The sequence below is a fragment of the Ambystoma mexicanum genome, chromosome 13, assembly GCF_040938575.1.
Source record: "Ambystoma mexicanum isolate Mex_15411 chromosome 13, UKY_AmexF1_1, whole genome shotgun sequence".
Taxonomy (NCBI): Eukaryota; Metazoa; Chordata; class Amphibia; order Caudata; family Ambystomatidae; genus Ambystoma; species Ambystoma mexicanum.
In genome coordinates, this window is record NC_090938.1 from 660,825,242 (window position 1) to 660,850,568 (window position 25,327).

Sequence of the window (25,327 nt, forward strand, 5' to 3'; positions counted from 1 at the left end):
GCTGGACAGTGGCCAGAATTGCGCTTTTATGTTTTCATCCTTTAAGATTTCATATTGAGGTGGACAATCTTTGATTAGTGTCTTTCTAAATGTTAATAGGGCTTTCCATTTGATTGTGGCCTGCAGGGAGTACAAGCCCAATTCATGTCGTATTATGATCATTGGGACACATTGAGGTAGTCTCATTAGTCTTCTCCAGAATGTAGCTTCGACCTTGCCCCAAGTTTCTGATGGTATTCTGAGTGCTGTATCTCCAGCATAAGCAACAGACGGAATAACTTTTGTGTTATAAAAGTCAACTGTTGGTTGAATCGAAAACTTTCCGAATTTTTGTTTCAATATAAGCGCTTGTGCCGTTAGTTGACTCATTTTACGCAATATGTGCTCTATCCACGGTTGGTCGTTCCAGTCTGCACTTATTATTGCTCCCAGGTATTTTGCGCTCGTTGTTATTGGAATAACTTTGTTCCCGACATACCATTTGAAAGACTTTTTCTCTCTGACTCTTGATGTTTTCATTATTAGGATTTCAGATTTTTCAGGATTTATTTCTTGATTATTTTCTTTGACATATGTTTCTAGGGCCTCCACTTTTTTCTGCAAACCGATTGGGGTCTTATCCAAGATGATCAAATCATCTGCATACAACAGATGACCCACTGGTAAGGTGCCTATTTTAGGCGAACAGCCTCTCGGAATGACAAGCCGGTCCTTTATCTCCAGAATGTAAAAGTTATAAAGGATCGCTGCCATAGGGCACCCTTGCTTTAGGCCTCTTGTTGTCGGGATCGGTTTGGTTAGGTTACCTTTTTGATTTAACTGTACTTGAATGCATGTGTCAGTATGCATGGCTTTAATAGCGGCCACGAGATCTTCAGGGCATCCCCTTTGCTTTAGCTTTTTCCACAGGATTTGTCTATCCACTTTGTCAAAAGCGGCGGCCATGTCTATGCACGCCAGGTAAAGTTTCTGTTTTTCACAGATAGTTTTAGCCTTTAATAGATTGAGTATGAGCAAATTTAGCCCGCAGTCAACTTTTTCAACAAACCCTGTCTGCCGTTGGTCGTAATTTCTTGAGTGTATGATCCATTCCTTCAATCTATTTAAGAGGATACCTGCAAATATTTTACCTATTACGTCCAACAAAGATATTGGACGATAATTCTCAGGCTTGCATCTATCTCCCTTTTTGTGAATGGGAATAATAATCGCTTTAGTCCAAGATTCCGGTATTTGTTTAGTTTTGATGATTCGTTTAAACAGTACGTAGCACATGTCGGCCCACACTTCAGGTGCTTGTTTTAATATGGCGTTTGTTAGGCCATCGGGCCCAGGTGCCCGCGAACTGCTTGCCTTGTTGATCAGAACCATAATTTCCGACTTCTCGAATGGTATATTCCATGGAGTCTTATCCATGATTATTTGCATCTGAGCATCTTCTCGCATCTCCTGGCTATAAGCTTTTTGGAAATATTGGGTCCATTTTTCTTCGTGAATCAGGTTTATCTGTTCTGTTCCTTGTAGTACGCTTGTTTGATTCATTAGAGCCCACATGAATTTAGCGTTTTTATTGGAGGTAGCTGATAGCATCTCTTCAGAGTCTCTTTGAAACAGTAAGGCCCTGTGAGATATAGCCCAATTACGATAGGCTTTTTTTAACGTTGCCCTTTCTTCACATGCCCCCTCGGTGTTCAGTTTGTTTAGAGCTCTTAGCTTTGTTGCTAGCTTTGATTTTCTTTCAGCCAGTTCAGAGTTATATTTATGTAGTCGTGGAGTTTTTGGCTGTATCTTGTGGCCTGATTTTACTCTGAAGATGGAAAGACATGATTCATATTCAACTCCCATGTTTGTTGTTAATTTCCAGCATTCTATGGTTTAAGTTTCGATGTCATTTTTGGTGCTATTCGTAATCTGTTAAGGCCATTTCAACCTTGTGAGGCCAGTTTTTTTGGTAGGCCGATGCACTTTCCTGAGGTTTGATTGTAGGTACACACGTAAGGAGAAGTATTTTGTGATCGCCTTTGCTTGTTGGAATTATATTCAGCGAAGAGATAGTTTTGAACGTTTCTCTATCCACAAAGAAATAGTCAAGAGTTGCGTTTTGATTATATGAAGACCATGTGACTGCTCCTTGTCGGTCGCCGTTCACATTTCCATTTACCTGCAAAAGGTCTCGACTATTCATCTCCGCTAACCATCTTTTCATACGCGTTGCTCTCTGTTGTGAGACTCCTCTTTGTTCGATATGAGACTTCTTTATACAGTCTATATTAAGGTCACCACAAATGATTAGTGGGTTTCTCAAATTCGGCTCTCAGCTCGTCAATGTGTTGAAGCACAGTTCCTAGGAACTTCTCTCCATCCTTAGCTTTAAGATTCCAATAAAGATTAATGATAATTTGATAATGCTTCTTGGATTGATGAAAGCCTCCATTATGCTCCTGAATTATGGTTATTTGTATAAGTGGTGAGGGAGTCATGACCCGAAGTATGTTTCCTTTATATTCGTTTTTTATCACTGTCAACAGACCTGCGGAAGGTCTCCCTTTCAGACCTTTATATCTGTTAAGGAAACATGTGGACCCCCCCATGACTGGGGGTTCCAAAAGCCAGCATTCTTGGATGCAAATAATATCTGACTTTAGTAATTCCTTATTCAGATGATCCAACAGATGTCGATGCCCACGAGTGTTCCATGACACTATTCGCAGGTTATTTGAGACGTCTCCGCAGTCGATCTAAAGGTTGTTTTTTGTGGATAATGTTCCAGCGAGCCAATTCCAGGATTTAGTTGTGTCGATTTTTGTCACAAGTGCTGCTTCACTACCAGCTAAAGGACTCAACGCCTTGCATCCTACGTTTCCTTTTATTCTCATTCTGAGAGCGGTGGGTCCTCGCAAAATTGTTGGAGAACCTTATTGGTTTTGCATTCAAATCATCTGTTGACAGGGCGGCCCTTGATGGAGAATGGCTCGGGGTCCGTGGCAAATTATGCAACTGTTTTGGTCCTTGTTCTTGGTTTTTAGATTCTGCCGATTTGATGTCGAAGCCAAGGGATCTGAGTGCATCAGCAGCTGACCAAATAAGATTCATAATTGCTTTTGAAAACAGATGGAGGCAAATTCGATCGGTTTCGTCTTCTTTAGGAAAAGCCACTATCTTGATGTCTTTAGGCTCAATGACTCGTAGTTGTGGTACGTTGTGCAAAAGTCTCATAAGATTTGATCTATTTAGGATCAGACCATCTCTAGCTTTCAACACTCGTTCGACTATGAGTTTATGGCCTTTCTTCTCCATTTTACCTCGCTTTTCCATGGACGTATTGGCTCGGAGTCGATCACTTGGTTTTTTTGTTTCTTTCCTTATGGATTCTCGTCGAGGCAGATCTTTCTTTTTCTGATTCTCCTGATTTGAATGGTCCAGCATAGCGTCCAATAATTGTTGTTGTCTCATTTCATTTATGCTTTTGCGTTCCAGCAAATCTCTTTTTTCCTGTAAAGTTTTAAATACTGGTGATTGAGTCTCGCTGTAATTTAGTTCCTCGTTCTCGTCGTCCTTTTGGTCGGCGTTCAATGGGCCTTCTTGACTGGCAGAGTCTGCAGATCTATCGCACTCGTGGACCGAGAGTTGCAGGAGGGCTTCTATGTCTTCGCTAGTATTGGATTCGTCTTCATCTGTGTCTACAGTTATCGATTCTGGGACGAATTCTCGATTTTTATAGTTTTGGCATTTTTGTGAGCCGTTTAGTTGGAAACTTCTTTCAACATTATGCGGCACGGTTCCAATAGGTTTCAAATTACGAATTAAGTAACGGGTTCCTTCTGCCGAGGTGTGTTTTGGCAGTGGTAGATTTTTTAACTTCTTAGCTGTTTTCCCCAAAGCAATTTCCTTTTTTTTGGAGAATTTCACAGCAGTTTGTTTGGGTTGGCCACCAGTTTCCTTTTCCTTTGATGCAAGTGGACTTTCTGTAGCGAATAAAGGAAATAGAACTTTATTTTTATCTACCTTAGGACAGTTATCAACATGGCCTGTCGATGGATTTATTATCAAATCCTGTATATCCGATTTTGCAGCAGGACCAGTTGCGGAGGCATTCACGGGTTTTTCTTTGCAGACGATGTTTTGTTGTCCCGTTGATGACTCCGGCCTCACTTGTTCTGGTTGACTGTCAATGACCGCTGTTTTATCTGTCTTATTATCAGATTCGTTCGCATAACTCCATGCGTTTTCTGTGGATGTACATTTTTCCATAGTTTGGCCTTGATACTTAAATACATCCGGTTTCATCATTGTTATGGTATCACTAAAACAGTGGAGAAACGCCTTCTTATCTTCTCTGGCATCTTCCATCAGATCGATAAGAGTTTTGAAAATGACATGTTCTGTTTCTTCCTCTCTTGCTCTCCTTTCTTTAATAGTAGCAATATACGATTCTATGTATATTAATTTGGATTGAATTAGAGCCAAAAGCGTTGATTGATCCTTGTAGTTTTCGTAAAGTACTTCATATAATTTGAGAAACGGTGCCATGGTTATTGTCATCATAGATCCCACTGCAGCTTGCAGGTTAGCGCAGGCTTCTGCATTTGCTTTTAATATTGCTGGTGCAATTTTATCATAAGCAATCTCTGCCTGGCTGCGCTTTAAAGGCGCTTTAGCAGGCGAAAATATCATTTTCTTCGTCTGTACTTTCGATTATGGTTGGCTCGATGTCACTGTCCTTTCTTTTCGTTTGTCCTACTTGTTTCTGCGAACTGTTATTTACTGTGGCTGAAAACAGCAATTCATTGTAAAACTCTTTAATTTGGCTTGGCTGCGTCAATACAGATTTAGATTTTATTTCTGGGGCTGTTTTGAAGTTAGCTGGAGTTATTACTTCTTCTCCCAAACCTCGGTTCGATCTATTCGGGTGAGGAGTTGTGGTTTTTATTGGGCTGGTAAACACCGCCAAGGCCTCAGCTTCAGAAGTTGAAGTGATTGGTGTTTGTCCATTATGTGCTTCTTGTGGCTTCGAGGAGCAGTCTTGACTAAGGACTGATCCAGCTGCAGTTTGCGGTAGCTCTGTGCGAGCAGGATTGCATGGACTGTGATTCTCTAGAATAGGACTCCTCCGGTCTCCATCATTTACTGATATCTGATTCGTTACGCTTGCAACTGGTTCTCCAGTTCCAGTCGCTTGAAGTAATTCTTGATCAGTGACTTCTAGTTCAGCCGTCATTGAACATTGCTCCCCGGTGATACCGGGGGCTACTTTTGTTGCGGTTCCAAAATCTTTTTTATTAAAGTGCCATCTAATTGATTTTATGTCCGAGAGAGAATTTGCTCTTGCTTTACTCTTTTGTGTAAGATTTTGAGTGTAGCTTTTATTTACTCTGAGTGCGTCCTTTTTTGCGGCTAGTGGGCTTGTTGATTTAATGCTTTTGCACATAGTTGATTTCGATGGTGGCTTTAAGCTGCAGTTTTGGTTATGTCCTTTTTGAATCAAGGGCTCTGCAAAGGTCAGGGGGTCGTGGACTTTTTGCGAAAGAGCTAAACTTTGTTTTTTAATGGAAGAAGAACGGGGGTTCGGGGAATGTTCATGGTCGTTCCAGAGGTCGCCCATGGCATCCACATATGCAGGAGAAATTGGGCTGTCACATAACTCTTCAATTCCTTTATTTAGCTGTGATTGTTGAAACGTAAAGAAGGCCTCTTCACGTGGTGCGCAGAAAGCAAATTTTCCCACGCTCCCTGGCTCTTCGACTCCTACGAAAGTTTGTGTCTCGTCCCCTTCCATTTGGGACGCCGCTGGGGCCGTATCTCCAATCCGCGAGTCGGTAGGAGTATCATCCATACGCACAGCCCTTCTGGCCACGCCCCTTCCCTCTCTCTCCATTGCGTCGCTGCCCCCTGCGAGCCCACCCACCGGCCCCAAAGAACCCCCCCGACACACCGGCCGTGCCCCCAAAGGCATCCCCACCCACCCCCCGCGGCGAGCGGCCGGAACAGCGAGCCAGCGAAGCCACTCCAGACTCAACGAGCCGCACGGCAGCCGCGGGTAAGGGGAGGCACCTCGTAGGGGAGGAGGCCTTGAGGGCTTTCAAAACTGGGGAACAGGTTATTTGGCACGTACCTTTTGTTCCATTGACCGCAGTTTCCATGTTGGGAGAAGCCGCCAACCGCAGGGAACCTGTTTCCAACAGGCCAACTGCGGAGGCGGAGATAGCATCCTCTAACTCTCTATTATGCTCAACGCTGACGCGTTGGGGACCATTGCATGATGGCACGCCAGTGCCAGTGACATGTTCATTCCGAGTGTTGTTTTTGTCAATCTGTGTTTCGTCAGCAAGCACAGGGCATGGCTCCTCAACTACCCCATGCAAGGCATCGGTCATTTTTGAGCGGCTCCGTGTATGAGGTGCTTGTTTCTTTGGGTGGTTTATTGCAGTTTGTCTTATCTCCATGGCGCCTTCTGCACCCTCTCTGCAAACACTCCGCGGACGCTCCGCGTCTAGAGTGGAGCTTATGTTCAGGCACCACCTCCAGGCAGTAGAAAGAGAAAAGTTACTCAGGGTCCAGCAGGGTAGCTTCCAGGCACAGGCACCAAACACTCTGCTAACACTCCGCGGACGCTCCGCGTCTAGAGTGGAGCTTATATTCAGGCACCACCTCCAGGCACCACCTCCAGGCAGTAGAAAGAGAAAAGTTACTCAGGGTCCAGCAGGGTAGCTTCCAGGCACAGGCACCAAACACTCTGCTAACACTCCGTCACGGTCAGGGTCTGACTGGGGCAAAGAATGGTCTCTGGCACCAACGGAAAGTGACCCACAGTTGCAAATGGCAATTCATTCTTTTGCGACAAGGCAGTTGAAATAGTACCCAAGGGGGAATTGTTTGATAACATGTGATGCAAATTGAGCATTTGGAAAGATATTTATTCACAGTCCGAGCCCAGGCAGAGTTAAATGGCATTTGGTGATGCAGGTCATCACGCTGAAGTTAGCAGTTATCAGAAATGCAGCTGGTGTAGACCATCCAGCCCGTGGGAGACTTCCTCCAAAACGCCCCCTACTCCACCCTGCAGTCATCCAGCCCCACATCCCTGGGAAGAGTGGTCCCGTTGTCATCCCGACTTCCTAGGCAGCAGCCTTGCCCTTCTCCCCCCTGGAGACTACAAATACCAGAATGCAACGTGAGGAAACTCAAAGATGGCCTTTTGGTTAGTTTCTTTCCTGCACTATATGGTCTTTCGGGATGGAGTTGGTGGGAGGGGTAAGTAACAACTAGTTCCCCGTACCCCGTGCCTGCCGTCGCTCACCCGGGTTTGGGCCGGTTGGAGGATGGGGTTTTGCAGACGGGATCAGGCGCGTAGGTGGGTAACGTTGGGAGGAGTCGTATGGCCACCCGCAAGGTGCTGCGATTGTGTACAGAGCTGAAAGTGCCCCTCAGTCGATATTAGCGGTTTCTCCTCCACGGCCATTAATGAGGGGGGGCGGGGCCATGCATCCACACTCCCCAGCATTGCCAAAGACCCTCATTCAAATGTGAGCAGCACGGTTTTGCTTTAAAATCTGGCGAGGCGCAGCTGGGTTACTTTGTCTTTGTCAATGGGCGTGAGTTAGCGATGCACACCATTTAGGTTTCAGCCACCGGGAAGGCGCAGTCCGTCGGTTTGGGCATCAAGGTTAATTGGCAACTGTAGACTTACGGAATGTGTGGGGCCGCGCGGGATGAGGTTCAGAACAGCCTCGGGCTTCATCCAGGTACTTGTAAGGCGCCTATACAACAAATGGCATCTCAGTAACCTCCAATTACGGATTTCGCGCCTACATTGGAGGGGGACATGATGCACGACAGTGGTAGAACGGAAGAGTTGATTGCAGGCAGGAATTGGGGGAGGTCAGGGGAGAGACATTAGTACTAAGTTCTGTTTAGGGTAGGGTGCTCTGGTTGGATCCCTTTATCCCCAAGGCAAATGAGTGCATGGGGAGTGGGGTGCTCTGGCCAGCGCAACTAGGGTGGATGGGCAGGCAGTAGGGATATGAGCAGAAGTTTCAAAGCTAGCAGCACATGGTTGGATGTTCTGGTCGTAGTGAAAGAAATAGGAGGGTTTGCCGCCACAGGGTGTGGTTGGCTTGGGGCAAACTGGTAGGGGGCACTAGAACAACCAGAAGGACAACACAAATGGGGTAATGTGCTACAAGGTGGTGATTAGGGACTCCAGGTGCTATAAAAGTTTATTTATTTTTCAACAATGCAGATCTAAAAGGGAAATGATACATGGCTGTGTGGCAAGTTCAAAGTGGGAAAAAGCATCATGATGTGAACAAAAACCGTTTCACCAACGTCAAGGAGAGAGGAGCGGTAGTGGCGAATGTTACATGGGAGGAATTGTTCACGCCAGCTATGCCAGCCCTAATTATCAGAGAAAGGGCACAAGAATAACAGTGACGTCAAAAGCATCAGGATCATACAGGGCATTAGTCAAGACTGAGCAAGCAGGTCAAGGAGGAGAAGAGATCCCCCACTGAGCAAAGAAGGGCATTCGCTGAAATTGTGAGCGTCACCATGCTTGTTTAAACAGAGTGGGTTGTAGTGGTCTCAAGTAAATGATATTTTCCTCCTAACACTGTTTTGGTAGGGCCGGTACATTGTTCCACATCTAGGGTCCATGGGTTGCTCAGTGGCTTATTTGAATTCTTGACTTAACAGGCAACATTAGTTGCAGTTTGTTTGCTGACTATTATCTGAAATTCCTTCACATGGTGTAACGGGCAAGGTAGGTGGGGTTCGTGCTGAGCCACTTTATGCTTGTTATGGTGTGGGTTCAGTCAGTGCCCCAGATACAAATTGGTAGTAGTTTACGCCTAATGATTTAAAGTAGGGAGCACAGTGAATTTCAGGGAGATATATGTAACCTCGATTTCCAATGTGAGTATTTCATAAGCGGGCAAAATCCAGCCAACAGTTAAAACAAAAGGTTTTGTAATATTTCTGTGCACCTAGATATTGATGCAGATTAAAAGTGACGGTTTTCTTCCTCCGATAAGGCAACAATAATAGTTTCTTCCCATAGTATAACGGGCACTACTGGCCCAAACATACACATAGAGTGGCGAAAGCAGGGGTGCAAGACCATACATATTTTTTCTTAATTTTGTTGGGAATAATTTCACTACCTAATTTAATTCTGAGTGTATTTGCCATTTTTAGGATGTCAAAAATGTCCCACACACCCCTTACCCATAGGGCGGGGTTAAGTAACCCACTTTTTACCAACGGCATGCCTCGGATTCCGGGACTGGTAGCGCATGGAGTATAAAACATAGCAGCATGGTATCATTGGTCATGCCTTGAATCCATGGACTTCACGGATTGTCGTGTAACTATTTGGGAGGCTGTTAAACATGGTGGCGAAACACACCCTTAAAGATATCATGTAACAATTTTGTGTAGACTGTCTTGTTATCGGCGCACCATATACCTTATCATGAACCTTAGCATGTAAACAGCGAAGGCAGCATTGCCAGAGGATTAGGTCTAGAGGAAGTGGGATATACGAATGGAAATTGGGAAGGCCATTATTGTAGAGTTACATGGTTGAACCAGGTACCTGCAGACAAATATTTAATTTAAACACAGGTTGGCCAGGATGAACATGGGGGACTTAAGTACTAGGCACAGCACAAACAATAACTATGCAGACGAAGTGTAAGGGTGTCCACCTTTGAACCAAAGAGGTACATCTCAAAGCAATGGGGGTTTTTAAGTGGCCTGGAGGAGGGAGTAGACTTGCGCATATATCTGGGGCTTTCTGTGGATTCCACAATGGAAATGGCGGTTGCTTTCTTAACATGGTACCTAAGATGAGTCATGACGTATAAGGGCCCCGGATTTAAGTGCAGGGGTATGAACAAGGAAAGCAAGTACTGGACAAGAATAACTGGGATGCCCATTGGATTGGGATTACATAGGGCGGGTGGGCCATGCGTATGAAATTCCCAAAAATGTGCACGCAATTAAGAGTAAGATTAAATTAGGAGCCCAAAGCAGCTATAGCTGAATTAAAAAAAAAAAAACACCACATTAATACAATTTTTAACAGAACTTCAGACGCCTTCACAAGATGGTGAGGGCCAGGGTTCCGTGCCCCACCACAAAGCAGCACGTCACCGTCCACGGACGGGCCTTCCAAGTACACAGCTAAACGGGTACAAGGTCAAACAATCTGTCACGCCACCGTGAAGGAGCAGGGAGCCCCCACTAAGCAAGTAAAGAATTAGCACAGAGGGAGTATAACGGTTTACTGTTGGGGCATTACCTATAGTTTTGAGTGTGAGCTCTCGGATATCGCAGAAAGTCCTGGCTGGTTTTGCCAGGCGTCGTCAACTACCAAATTATGCATGCAATTAAACTGTGATTAAATTAGGAGCGACAAAACCACGATAGCGGAAAAATAAAAATGTAATAATAAAAAAAAAAAACAATTAAACCTTACTAATTTGTAACAACTCAACTTCAGACGCCCTCACAAGGGTTGAGATCCGTGGTTCTGTTCCTCTCCATATTGCAGCGTGCCACCGTCTACGGATGGGCCCCCAGAGTACAGAGCCGAATGGGTAAATGGTCAAACATAGTCCGTCATGGCACTGTCTGAGAACGGAGGGCTCTCCGGGAAAGGAGAAAAGTTGCATTAACGTCAGAATCGGATACGCCTTTACACAGGGTTGAAGGCCGGGGACTTGCTACCACTGGCAACCAGCTGAGAGTCATGGCGGAGTCACAGGTGATACCTACAGAAAACAATGGCAGATACCACAAGAGGACTGCGCAGCCATTAGCTTAGAAAGAACGGTACCCAGGCGTATTAGATTCAGTGGCAAGTCTGTGTAAAGGGGGCTTGGAAGACCTTCCAACCCCAACAAGGCGGGTGGGGGAGTTTGGAAGTTTATGAGAAGGGGAATGAGAGAAAATGGGCAATGGGGGAGATGAACTAATGGGGATGGGGGAAACTGGGCTCTGTGAAGCAGTGGAGAATCTAAGATTGAGGTAGGGATGAAATGGGGAATGCAGCCTGGGAAAAGAGGGATGGAAAGCGTTGGGGAGGAGTTGGAGAATGGAAGGAATAAGTGTAGGGAAAGAATTGGGGAACGGAAAGGAGGGGGGAATGGAATGCAGTGGGGATTGGGCCAAAGGGAGTGGGGATTGGGAAGAATTGGGGACCGGTAGTAACTGGGAAGGGAATGAGGATGGGGAAAGGTGATGGCTAACTGGAGCCTGGGAGATGGTAGCAAAGGGGTGGGGGGGTGGACCTGGTTGGGGGATAGCAGTTAGTGGCCTCACACAAGCAGGGATGGTAGGAAGGAGTAGGGGAAGGGACATGGGGTGGGGACAGAATTGGGGAAAGCAGACGCTTGGGGAAGGTTAAACTTGGGGAAATAGCACCGGGTTTTGAGAAATGGGGGAACAAAGGGGGGTGGGGGGAATTCATGAAAGGGGAAAAGGGAGAAGGACACGATGGCAACATGAAAACAACTGTGGGAAATTAACAAATGGGAAAAGAAAAAAAAAGTCAAAAAAGAAAGTCTAAAATAGCCATTGGTAGAGAGGAAAGGTCTAGGAAGTGAAGGGGCCCCAAGAGGGCCCTAAAGGGAGGGGTATGGGTGGGCGGGGGCAGGGAATAAGGATGCCACACCCAGCGCAGGATCCTGAGGCGTGGTGGAGAAGTGGATCATCTGTAAGATAACTCCTTGATCTATGCACGTTTAATAATGTTTGCTGCAGCAATTTCAACTTCCACCCAGCCAACTGGTCATGCCTCTTTATTTAGGTGAACTGTGTAGCAGTATAAGGGAAGGGGGGATAAGGGAGCGTGGTCGAGATGACGTGGATGACTGTTGGAGTTATGCTGGGAAGGGCCTCTGGTGTGGGCTGTCGGTGCTATGCAGATCACAAATAATACATATGGCCATCAAACCCAGATCGTTGCCCTGGTAAGCAAAGAACATACCAGTGCGCTACTGAAGAAAGAGGGACATTGCCAACTACAAAACCCACGTCTAAGAGGAACCCCTGGGCCGAAACAGCCTGGTTCAGGTCCCTGAACTCCACTTTTACCACAAAGCTGTGCTGCTTCCTTCCCCTCTTTTGGTCGTGCTGCTGCCAGTCGATGTCTCCTCTATGCCATCACTCTACCTCACCTTCTTACTGCTACAGTGTTGTGCCTGGCGTAGTTTCTTCCGGGAAGGTGATCATCCGGGCGGCAAAGAGACCACCTAGTCCGGTCCCAATAGAATGCCATCATCAAGAACGGTGCCAGGAACAAGGTTTGCAGGGCATTTTTATCAGTCTACATCTCCCTATAAACACAATGCCCTAATCCACAGATAACTGCAACGGCATGCTTGAGAACCCATGATCTCATTACTATAGCTCCCCAAAAAATTATTATACAGAGACTAAAAGGTCCTGGATGCAAGGGAAATTCAGTGGCAGTTCTCCGAGACCCACCAGCCATTTAAATGCCCGAAATCCACCAAATCTGAAGCAACTCTGCATCCACCCAAACTTATGCAAGGAATTCAGTGGCAAAACTCATGCTGATACCCTGTGGAACACTTTAGCGCCATACCTTGGACAGGAGGTGGATTTCTTAAATATTAGATATGCGCAGTGCCTTTTCCCCTCACCTTGACCCCACACACAAACCAACACTAGCTTCTGAAAAGAAAAAATCCTGGTACTGGCGCAAAAATTGTGCTATACATTATAAGTATTTTGTACTATGGGACATTCGTGGTACATGTGTCACTAGAAACCCATCAATATGGATACTTTTACTATAATATGACTAGCTGGCATGACCTGCCACAAGAAAAGAAAGCCAAGGGATGCACGGAGCGCAAGGAGGGCTGGAGCAGACGCTGCCGTAGCCGCTACCTGCAGCAGGCCACCCTTGGGGCCCATATACCCCATCCCCCCTCCAACAAGAGGATCCTGCTGGGGTCAGGGGGGGGGCCTCCTCAGACTAGATGGCACCAGGAAACAGGAAGAAGGGAGGGAACAACAAGGTGCAAAAAAGGGGTGTGTGGGGGGGGGGGGGTGTTGGACCATCCCTTGTATCGGGCTTATAAGCAGGTGGGGGGGGTGGGAACAGCCTCACTTTCCTACGACTCAGAAGGAAGAAGGAACCGCCCGCCCAAACTATATCAGCACAAAATGAAAAATTGTTGAATGTATTAATCGGTGTTTGAATTTTACAGCAGGATTGTCATAGTGGAGGTACAGGGTGCTCCACGCTGGTAGACCTGCTTGTATCCACAAGGGACTGGCAGTGTCCGAGTTTGTCAGACAGCGGAGTACAACTCAGCAAGCCACGAGAACGGGTGAGGTTATGTGCGGGTGGTGGGAAGGAAAGGGAGATGATAGGTGCAAGGATCAAGGCTGGCGGTGAACTAAGCAACTGACAGTAGGGGCTGGCAGGCAAAAAGTTAACAGGGCGCAGGGAAATCCAGTTGTTCGGGAAAGTGGGAAGGGGACACACGTACGGAAAGCAGCGCAGCTAATTGGGGAGTTGTCAGAGGACTAGTGGTCGGGAACCAGGGGGAACAAAGTGGGGGGAGAGGGGACAACCCCCAGGGGAATTAGGAACAGGCAAAGGGGGTAGGGGAAGGGGGCATGTGCAACGGGAATGAAGAAGAGAAACCTAATGGGGGAACAACAAGGAGGGAGTCACAAGCAACAGGGAGCGAGTAGTAGGCCTGGAGACCGGGTGGAAAGGGTGAGGGGGCGAGAGAGCAGTAGGACCCCGGGGGAGAGGAATAAGATGGGGACCTGGAAGCGGGGGGCTGGGGTTAGGTGAAGGGAAAGCTTAGAGCACGTACACCTTGCCAACGGGGAGCAGGGGGCAGGGGGGGCAGGCGACAGGGGGTGAAAAGGTTTAATGATCTTGCACCTGGGAAAGTAGTATAAGTGGAACTGGCTACAAAATAAAGACTGTGCCCAAAGAGGGAGTGTTCAAAGTGCGCACAAACGGAGGCCGCCTGCCATCAAGTTTGAGTTCATGTTAAGTTAAACTGGAAAAGTTACGGTGTCCGTTCCGCTCAACGGATGCTGCTCGCCACCAAGTGGGGAGTGTAAGGGTGTGCAGCTCAGAGCAGAATAACCCGATGCTGTATTACCTACCAAGTAGCGGAGTACCCGTCGACTACCTCTTGCTTAATAAAACAACTGCAGCCTGTACATCCACAACCGAGTCAGTGTATTATTTCCAGGGAGGGGGGGGGTTGGCGGAGGGCATGGGAAAAGGGAAATGTGTGGAGGGCCACAGGGTAAACAAAGGGGAATTGGAAACCAGGTAAACCAAATGCAGGGCCCGGGGAAGGCCGGCCCAGGGTGTTGTGGCTACGAACGTCCGCCAGCTAAGCACAAAAGGGCACATCAAAGAGGAAAGCTAAACTAGGACCACAAAGCATGAGCTCATCATACTGCCAGGGACTCCGGCGATCGCCCATTACAAATCCCTGTCTGAAGCAGACTCGCCTCCCTTCATCTGTCACACGCTAGCTATTCTGAGTTTATGAGGAGCGAGCAGCAAATCTGCAGATGCCGTCAGGGCCTCTCAGAACGTTACCATCTCACGCAGCACAGCATTTCACAGGCGGCACTGGAGCATAGAGGGAAAATGTCATATACATACAACATTTTCTTTCTGACGCCACTTTAAATGAATGCCTTTCCATTCATGGGATTCGGTCCATCATCTCAAAATGGGAAACCTTGACCATGAACTATGCTGGGGTCTTTGCCGACTGCCAAGTGGAGCTCTTACCCATCAGGCATATCTAAAAATGTACTTGGTTTCAGAAAGCTTAGGTAATCGATCTAACGAGTGAATATTGGTGATGGTTCATCTGTTACCAATTTAATCGGTATTATACATGGGTAAAGATCAACTATTGGGATAGAATCCACCTTTGGGGTGGGGCGTTTGTGGCATCTGATAAATACGAGCCAAGCTACGAGTCGTCACTCTGAACTCCAAGGTGAAATGCACCCCACAGTTCAACGTTATCCATCAAATAATGTTAGCTTTGATATGGCCCCATTGACCACTTTTTCCAACTCTGCACGGTCCCTCATCAACCAGCCTTGCAGGGAGCCGACAGTGGAGGCACGAGGAGCTAAATACATCATTAAAAATGTGAATGGCCTAGTTAAGAATGCAGCAAACAAAAAAGGGAATGGCTGGAATTTTTAGCATTCATCTTAACCTCTGGCATATCCGCCCTCCAAACCATAATTCTGCAGCCTGCCAAGCCATTACAGAAAGGGGAAATTACAAATGCAAATCAGGCCTGGTCCCACCCCAAAAGGGGCAGTCCAGGCCAAACTGCATCCCTTCTGGAGGAGAACACAAGCAACTCCAGACATGTTTCAGCGTCATCATCAGCGAGTTGTAAATTGGGTTTACCCCAGCACACGCGGGACCCACATCTGTGCATAACCTGGGCTCCTGTCCGCTGAATATACCAACATACTGCACCTCTCCAACCGCTACCCTTACCTGCCCCATATCACAAGGCTGATGGAGACAGTTACTTTGTTGGCATAAAAGGCTGCAGGTTTAATATCACACAAATCACTAAACACTACATGTTTGTCATTACAGCAAGGCATACTTTGTGGAAATGATCTCCAGGTGCGACGACCAGCCAACTGCCTCATCTCTGTCTTGCTTCCCACATTTTCCAACCAACTCCACTATAGGCCAAAGCTCCCCCCAACCGCCATTTTCTGCGCTCCACCTTCCCTTGCAGGTGATCCTGGGCTGGAGGAGTGCTATTCCTGCTGGGGAAAGCCAAGCCCCCTTCGATACCTCCAGCGCCCTTGCCGTTAGAGGAGCGCTGATGGCAAGAGGGGTGAAAACGCCTCCCGCTTTCCCAAGCTCATTTGTAGTTTCTACAGTGCCGCTGGTCACTTACACACCACCACGTCACCGATGGAGCCAAGCCCATCCGTGGCTCCCCGCAGCCGGGACCTCAGTTCCAGCAGCTTTGTGAACAGGTTCCAGAAAAACAGCTCCATGCCAGCCAGTGACAGGTGTAGCCCATCCTCGTCGTAATACTCTGGTGACTTTAGGTTGCCTGACCCGAGTGAAGTATCTGCCCCCGCAGAACCTGCCCATTGCTCCGTTCAACTGCTGAATGACGCAACGTGACTCTCCTCTCCTCTCCTCTCCATGCTCGTCACGGTATGATCTCAGACCACATAACTTCTGTCTTCTCCAACCCGGCAGCCAATTTTTGGAGGGTGTCCACCATTTCCCTCATCAGCACACCTCTTCCCAAGTTTGTGAGTTTGTCCCCCCCCCCCCCCCCCAGATGGATCATTAGCACGTCGGATTTGGGGTGTTGCTTTAGGAGCCTTTGTACATGTCCTTCCAGCTGTCCCCAGCTCAAACCTGGCACGCCATGCCACCAGATATTAAATTCACTTGCTCTCGCGCGCTCACTTTCAAGAGTCCATTTTGCCTTGGCCCTTGTCATGAAGGAGTGCCCCCACCACCCAAACTGACCTTTCTTCCTTTTGGCTGCTGTTTGGTGAGGAGAGACGAGGACAGGAATGAATAGCATCACATTCTGTCCATCCTTCTACATCTTTAATAACAGCTAGACATCCATCCCCCCTATCTCCTTAATCGATTCTGGCATCATGCCCAGCCCTGCCGCTGAGGTGGCAGCTCCAATTCTGAACAAGTGTGTTCTAAAGTGTGTTCCAAAGACTCCCTCTTTTGCAGCCTCAAAGTTATCTCTGCATGTCTTTGGCAAGATTCATATCAGGCTGTGGAGCTTCAACATGTCTATGGGGTGCCTGGGATTCTACTTCCTCTGTGCATTTAGCCCAACCCTTCAGTGCCACCCTGATATAGTGCTTTGTTAGTGGCGTCTGGCTTCGCATCCAACTGGTACTATGCCAGAAAACCCTCCTTCAACCTCAGGAATCTCTCCCAACACACCTTGTATCGTCTCCCTGTGCCTGTCCGATACTGATCAGTGTGCTAAAATGTTCCCAATCATGCCCCACCTCTGGATTTTCCTCCCGAAACTTTGTGAAAAGAGAGAACGGGAATGGAGAAAGAGAGAGAAAGAGAGAGAAAGAGAGAGAAAGAGAGAGAAAGAGAGAGAAAGAGAGAGAAAGAGAGAGAAAGAGAGAGAAAGAGAGAGATAGAAAGAGAGATAGAGAGAAAGAGGACAGAAAAATGGAGAGAGAATGGAGACAGCCGCTACTACGTTCCTTACACCCAGTATGTGTCTTGCTCTTACGTCTGTGCTCAATGTTAGTAACCTTGTTGCTAGATGTCCCTTGATTTATAATCTTTACCACTGCCAGGTTGTCTGACCACAGAATCACCCTTAAGATGGCCAGTGAGGCCTCCCCTAGCCTAAATGCCACTACAATGGGAAAAAACTCCAGCAGCGTAATGTCTCGAGTCACACCCTCCTCCTGCCATATTGATGGCCATGCCTGTGAGCACCAATCCTTACCCAGTACAGCCCCAAAGCCAAGTGAGCCCAACGCATTCGTATAGAGCCTCATACTGTCGCTGCTTGCCCACTGCTCACTCCAGAGAAGTACCCCAATAAATTTGTCCAGGAACATGTCCCACATCTTGAGGTCCTCTTCTACCTCTGTGCCCATGCAAACGCATTGAGATGCATGCTGCAGCCCTACCGTCTTCCGCTCAATAATATAATAATGGTGAATACCCTGCTCACTGGAATAACCCTACCAGCAAAATTCATTTCCCCCGTCAAAGACTGTAGCTCCCTCAGTGTCACCTTGTTCTTACCCCTCAATCTGATGGTGCCTTTTAGGTTATCAACCTAATCTTTTGGTAGCCTGGCCTTCCCCTCTTGAGAATCAATCTCAATCCCGAAGAAGGTTAGTCTTGAGAGCAGGCCAACTGTCTTCCCTTTCACCAGTGAGACCCCTAGTTCCTCTGCTAATCCCACAAATGGACTCATTAAAGTGCCACATTCCTCTGTACCCTTCCTACCAATTAAGAGTAAGTCATCCAAGTAATGCATCACTTTCCCCTCCCCGTCCTTCTCCTTCAGTGCGTATTCCAGAAACTTGCTAAATTTCTCAAAGTATGCACAAGAAATTTAGCAGCCCATGAGCAGACATTATCCTGATAGTACTGCCCATCGACCTTGAAGCCCAGTAGGTTATAGCTTTCTTTGTCAATTGGTAGGAGCCTGAAAGCAGATCATGTCCGCTTTACCCATCAATGCCCCTTTTCCCGTGGCCTTCACCAGTCCCACAGCATCAAAGGACACGTAGTTCACTCTGCAACTTTCCTCTTTGATGCCATCGCTCTCCGATTCTCCTTCAGGGAAGGACGGGTGATGAATGAGGCGAAGTTGCCCTTCCTCTTGGGCACCAAGCCAAGGGGTGATACCTTGAGGTTCTTGAATGGGTGTGTGGTAAAGGGGCCTGCCACACTCTCTAAACTGAGCTCTTTGGCGATCTTGTGTCTCACTACTTCTGGCATTTTTAGTGCAGATTTCAGATTCTCCACCTCCCTGTCGCCAGCAGGACCTGAGTAGGGGGGCGGAGGGGAATCACAATCCCGCCCACCCCCGCCCCAAAATAATTTTGCATCGCAACAGTTATGGTAAGGGTTTATAAGTGGCAGCATTTTGGTCAGGATTATGGTGTTGGCAATATGTTATTAAATAAGGGGTGCGGAATTCAATTTGATTCTCTTTTGGCTTTGCGCTAATGCTCCCCCCCCCTCCGTCACAGGATGTTGTGTGGTTTGGTGCATGCATGTTTGAATTTACAGGCTTTGCAGACGGGACAACCTTGCTCAAATTTCCAGCATGTTGCTCGCTCTCCCTGCTGATAGCTGGACCCATTATTGCAGGAAGAGCACCCGCAGAAGTACCTCCTCTTTCTGTCCCCCATATGACCACTTTTCTTTCCTGTAGTAAGGCTTCTCACCCTGCATCCTGTCACCTACTTTTGCTGCTACTGTCTTCTCAATAAAACCATAACAAGCAAGATAAGTTCCGAATTAAGCAACTCGCGTCCCCTGCACACTTTCCAATGTCTGGAAAACCAGACCAACAATTAGTTTGTATACTAAACAGTGTTTCTAATAATATATTTTGAAACCATTGCATTAAACCAAACTTAAGAAGGTGATTTATTAAAGAAATCAACATTCAGGCAAAGTAGGTCACAAAAACCAAAATTAATATTTATTCTTGATGTTGAAACTGTGGATGGCCCAACGCATTTCGAGTGGTACAACACTCATCAGGGGCAAATCAAAAATTCTAAGGAAAGATATGCACAAAATTTACATTAGAGTGATATTTTCCATTAACAATTTTGCAAAACAAGTCGTTTCTACAAACTTCAACTGGTATACAGGCTAATTGAATGAGCATAATAAACAGTAGATATCCAAAGTTCTGGGTACATTGACGCAACAAATTAACATGTTTTAACTGGACAGCTATCATAACATTTCTATTAGAATAAAAGCAGTAGATCGGTGTCATGGGATTACTTTATAGACTGTGCTGTGCACAAGGGTGACTATATGATCATGGAATAGATATAACCAGTGTAGACTAAAGAGTAACAGCAGATCGAAGTAGCTCTAACCTTGTGAATTTAGTAAAATATCTTCAAGCGAAGAGGTAGTAGGTCCGGGGAGAGTATCCCAGGTAATCGATGAGACAGTACAAGATGAGTATTGTCAACGGACTCATATCTGTAAAAGAGGAGTGCGTATCAGAAGCTAGTAAGAGGGTGCAGGAAGAGAAAACTAAGGCTAAAAAAATAATCAACTTACAACTGATGGCGATCTATCTGGACACTGAATAATACGTATAGCCATGGTACAGTTCCCAAGGTTCTTAGTGGTCCAAGGAGGTGGCTTGAAAAACCCAGATTGTAGCCAATATCTTTTTCAAATGTTCAGCAGGTATCCACTGTCACTAAAAGAAATAATGGGAAGAGTGGAAAAAATCTTAGCGGGAAAAGAAATTGGGAAGAGTGTAACTAAAGAGGTGCAGGACTTAGTGGGAAGGAGGTACTGCACAGAGAGGGCTCCTGTGCATATCAAGAATACCTTTGGTAGGGAAGATCTTACCTGTTTAACAATAGCGCTGCCAACTGGAGACCGGAGCCCAGAAGGAAAGCCGACGCCATTTGCAACACTGTGCGTGTTTATATTGTGTTCTAAGGCGTGACGTCATCACGCGGATGCGTGTGACGCGGCGTGCTCAAATTGGAGTATAATTCGAAGATATGCCATAAGTATTATCTGGGGAAGACATCACAATAGTGGAACTATCGTCACTGTCAAGGTGAGTAATTGTTGCGGAAAAGTGCGAGGCAGAGTAACGGAGGCCTGGGATGTTGATAACATGACGTCATCACGTTAGTGGTGCATGACGTAATGTGTAAACAAACCCGAGACGGTGTAGGGGAGGAATGGTCCAAAAGACCCCCCTTGCCTACACCTCCACCCCAGGTGAGGGCCATGGCTCAGCGGGCGTCCCCTCCTTACCACCAGGGCCCAGGTGGTGGATGGCTCACCTGCTGAAGACATTGCCCGCAAGTATTAAATTTAGCTAGGCCTCAGAAACCATTTTGTCTACTAAAGATGGTGTGAGCTCAGCGCACTGTAGCGCGGCCCCCAACCTTCGGAAAGTTTCAGTTCTCCCAGTCTCCGCAGCACCATGGCAGATCTGCTGCGAGCCCGTTCCCACGAACAAGACGGACATGAACCAGCGTAATACACTAACATTGTAACAGTTCACCTTCCGCAGTGTATCACTGCTCCCAGAATGACCCGGTCAGCAAGGCCTGGGCGATGACAAGGTCTGTAGAATGGTCATCTGATGAAAGCAGAAAGGTACCCAAATGTGAATGTCGAAAACCACTTTTCCCTTTCCATACAACCACTTTTACTAAAGAAACCTGCAAAATTGTGTAATTATCGTACATGATACCAGCCGTGAAGGACCCACACCCCTGCAGGGGTGTGCAAATGATAAAAGCATTCCGGGGGATTATTCTTTATATGTATCATTGAAAGCCGTACACCCCGCGGTCCCGCGCCATAACTGAACTAATGCTGCTAGGGTACACAAGAAAACGAATGTAACCATACAGAGGGTACATGTGAAGAGTGTGCAAGAATGGACTCGTCATGCGTGTATGTCTAAGCCCCTTATGTACCACCACCGTCACGTACAGTGGCGGGTTACTTTCTGTGTACTCCACCAACCCTGCTACTACCTCACTTACTGCAAATGTATATGTATATAACTAAATACTGTAGTTGTTAAAACAGTGTACGAATAAGGTGCCCAGACTGAATATAATCGAGACACATTCAGCAAAGTTGAAATGCATGTTTTAAAGTGATTTGAATAAGTATTACAGAGCGTTCAAATGTTTGTGATGTTTTTACCTAAAGTCGGCAACACACGAGGGAGATACCTTTGTGAATATGTGCAAGGCCATTCCCCCTCCCACCCTGCCAAGACTGCCAAACATGAGAGCAGAGGCCCGTGCCGCGCTGCTCCACCTCCCCCAACTAGACTGGAGCCGCTTCAAAGATGTGTAGCCCCCTCTGCAGCACCCAAGGCCACGGGCCGCCACCTGCATTATTTACAGCACAGCAGTAAACCCCTGCCTGAATCCACACTTCCAAAGGCGCCCCCTCGTAAACCCCACAACCCACCAAATCATCTTAGACTTATGGCCCTGTGCAATCAGGACACCCAACCCTGTGGCAACACACAGCGGCACATTTATAACCACATCTAACAAGACTGGGAAGCATGTACCGTCCGTCCCATGCCCTGAAGCTTAGCCCCTCAACCTATGGCCCCGGTCTACAGGACACTGGTAACCTTGCCCTGACAAATGACCATCAGATCCCTCACAAGGTGCATTCCTCCTGTGTTGCATTAACCTGTAGAATAACCTATTGGAAGATTTACTAAAGAAGATAATATTGTAATGACTGAATGACTGCGGTGTGCATGGCCTAGGGCAAATAAGTCAGGAAAAGACATTCATCTCTGACACTGGCCGCGATGGCACAACAACACCGCCCGGATGAACTCAGCTGACCTGCCAGGCCCAGCCCAACCCACGAGGCTGACCAGTGACTTTCTCCAGCCACGGCCAACCACATCGCAGCAGCACCTATAGTTAGTCGTCGCCACCCAATCCCATTGAACTTGTGCCCCCTATAGTGTATAGGCTCTTATGACGTTTTTTGTAAATATATACGCCTGTCTTTGCTATTGTCAGACAGAGCGCTCTCGGAGTTTGCATGCCCTATTCTGGTTGATAAACTCCCATTTAAGCTCACCCGCACTCTGTCTTGGCTTTATTCCCAACCTGGGAGAGTCCGTCATTGTCTCTCATTGCGGGGAGGATCGTGCTGGCTGGGGACGCTCGCCTTCTGTGGTGACCCCGAAAGCGTGATCATTACTATTATTTTTTCCCGATCTAACATTACCGTCCCCTTTTGGCACGAGAATCTCCGGTCGAAAAGGGATACGTACGGTGTGCCGGCTCCGGGAGGCTGGCCGCCAACGGCGACCGGTACACTAAGAAGGGCACACTCAAAAGAGAGAGGGTACGGGATCCCAGTTGAAAAATCCCCTTTGAGTACCGTTCGCCGGAGCCGGGGCTGACTGTTGAGCTGACGGCGACACTGCCTGGATGGACCCAGTTTCGGAGACTATCGGTTCAAGTGAGTACTGAGTGCGAGCGATTGTAAAGGGAGTGGGGGAAGAAGTGTAGGACAGGGAACGAGGAGGGGGTACGCAGATCTACTAAGGATCATCCTAAAATTTCCTTACTTTTTCTTTGCATATGGCCATTAGGATTAAGAGGTGAATAAGAGATAAAAGTGACGGGAACCTAGCTCCGAAAGGGGGTGGAAGGCGGCGCCGCATAGTGCTATCTTGACTAGTACTGGGAATATATGAAGAAGTGGAATATAAGATAAAAGTGTCCAGCAAAAGGGGGCACTGAGAATATATTAGTGACCGCTATTACTTCTTTCTTTTCTTTAGGATTAGGGGGGAAAATAAAAGTGAGATTAGTACAAAACTTAGGGAGAAAGTAAGAAAAAGAGAGTCCTACTATAAGAGGGAAGAGCAGACATATATATATATATATATATACATATACATATACATATACATATACATATACATATACATATATATGCGCATCCATACATCTGAATAAGAAGGAAAGGGACAGCCGGCTAGGGAGGAAAGGGAGGACAGTTTGAATTGTGACTAGAGTGTTACCAGGAGGTGTGTGCGCCTCGTATGTGTCAGACGTCAATCTGATGTTGTAAGTGTGTAATATGGCTATAAATGTATAGAAATCGAATGGTCATGGTAAGTGTGACCGGATAGTACTTTTTGTAGAGAAGAGTGACAAGGTGAAGAGAGTGTGTACCTATTTGATTTCCGGGTTAAGGTTGTCGAAATAACTGATGGTTTGCTCTTGTATGTGCCCCCCAAAGAAAAAGGGAATAGATACTGTGTACAGCCAGTTTTGTATTGCGCAAGTAGAGGGCAGAGCACAAAGGAGCCCATTATTGAATGTGAAGTAAAAGACGAAACCCATAGTGGTAAGAGGTTTACATTGTAATTGTGAACACACAGAGAGAAACAAGTACTAGGAAAATACACAAGATGGGGGGCGAAACACCCTTATCACATATTTGTAAAAACCTACCAGGCTATGCAGAGCGAATTAAGAAATATCATGATCAATGGATAACCGAGTTGAAGGGAGAGGGGTTACCCCAGATATGGCCCGAGGGAGGGTCATTTGATAAAAGTGTTCTGGATATGGTGGCCACATGCATTTGTTTGAGGTACAAGGGGAAGCAGTTGCAAAATAGGAGAGAAGTATTAGATCTCTGGAGGTTATTTGAAGAGATACCACCACCTAAAACACCAGTATTAAATCCTGATCTCCCGTCCACCACAGACAACCCACTGATGATACAGAAAGATGTTAAAGAATTGTCAAGTGTAGCGCCACCAGTGGAGGTAATAAGTTTGTACCCGATATTAAACAAGCCTGTGCCCGCAGAAGGATACAGTGACCCCACATATGTGCCTCCCCCGACAGCTGCTACACCCCGCCGGCCCACGGCACCCCCGCCATACGAAAGTACAAGGGAGCGAGCCCAGGCAAGTACACAAAGGGTGGACATACAGAAACTCACAGATGATTTACAATCAAGACTCTCAATAGCAAAAGATGAGCTCTCGAGGATAAAAGACATGTGTGAACAAACGGCACTTAATGCGGCTAGATCAAGGCGCACGTCTAGAGCGCCAAGTGAGAATAGAAAACCTGAAGAGGGGTGGAAAAAAGGTGAGATACTGTTCAGGATTGAAGAAGAACCGACACGAATAATCGAAATAGGGACACGAGAGGGAGATATTGACAATAAAGAAAGGCCTATGGGGGACAGAGAGGAATTACTATGTGATATAAGGGACGAGTTAGAAGAAAGCGACAGGTTGAGCATGGCAATGGGAGGGGGAAGCGAAGGGGGGGATGGTACATGTCCAATGAGAACACTGGATGATGAGTGGACGGGGCGATTAAGGAACAGGGTGGGGAAAATGGCATCACTGGGAACCTCAGCAGCCAAAACGGGTGTAGAGGCAATGACAAAAGGAAGGCTACAGCTCCCATTGATACATAGGGGAGGAGGGAGGCCTAACTATATCCCGTGGGCTCAGATGGATAAAGCCAATTTATTAAAACTATTGCCCCCGTTATCGGGAGGGGCAAGTAAGTGGATATACGCCTTTGAGAAGCACACTGCCGGGGTACCCCTAGCGATAGGAGATGTGAAGAGCTTGCTCGTATCAGCAGTGGGGGATCAGGCTGAGAGAGTATGGGTCAAGGCTGGTTTCCCGGGTGTAACATTAGACTGCGACCGCCATGACGGGGCCTCCTTTAACACAGTGTGTGCAAGGGTGTGGGATGCCTTGCGAGAAAAGTTTCCAGACACGCCAGACTTACAGTCCGTAATGCAGTGTACAATGAATGACGGGGAGGAGGCTATGGATTACATTTTTCGGGTCCAAGAGATGTGGAGAGCAGAAACGGGTACGCCCTGGTATCAATCGACATGGTTATTTTATTTCATTATAAAAAGAGGGCTCCCCAAAGAAGTGCAAAAGGCGCTCGACAAGATAGCAGGTATTGAAGCAAAGGGATGGCCTGAGATTCAGAGCATAATAGTACACCATTGTAA

The 25,327-nt window shown here is 46.9% G+C and overlaps 1 protein-coding gene and 1 long non-coding RNA gene across 2 annotated transcripts in view; both read right to left on the bottom strand.

Moving 5' to 3' along the window:
• The window catches only part of NPEPPS (aminopeptidase puromycin sensitive), a 1,690,513-nt gene that overhangs the window by 1,651,989 nt on the left and 13,197 nt on the right, over positions 1-25,327 (bottom strand). The window lies entirely within an intron of this gene.
• Positions 19,222-20,177, bottom strand: LOC138520656 (uncharacterized). The gene is made up of 2 exons (XR_011282842.1): positions 19,850-20,177; positions 19,222-19,768 (listed from the first exon to the last, which is right to left on the bottom strand). It is a non-coding gene; the product is annotated as an uncharacterized lncRNA (long non-coding RNA).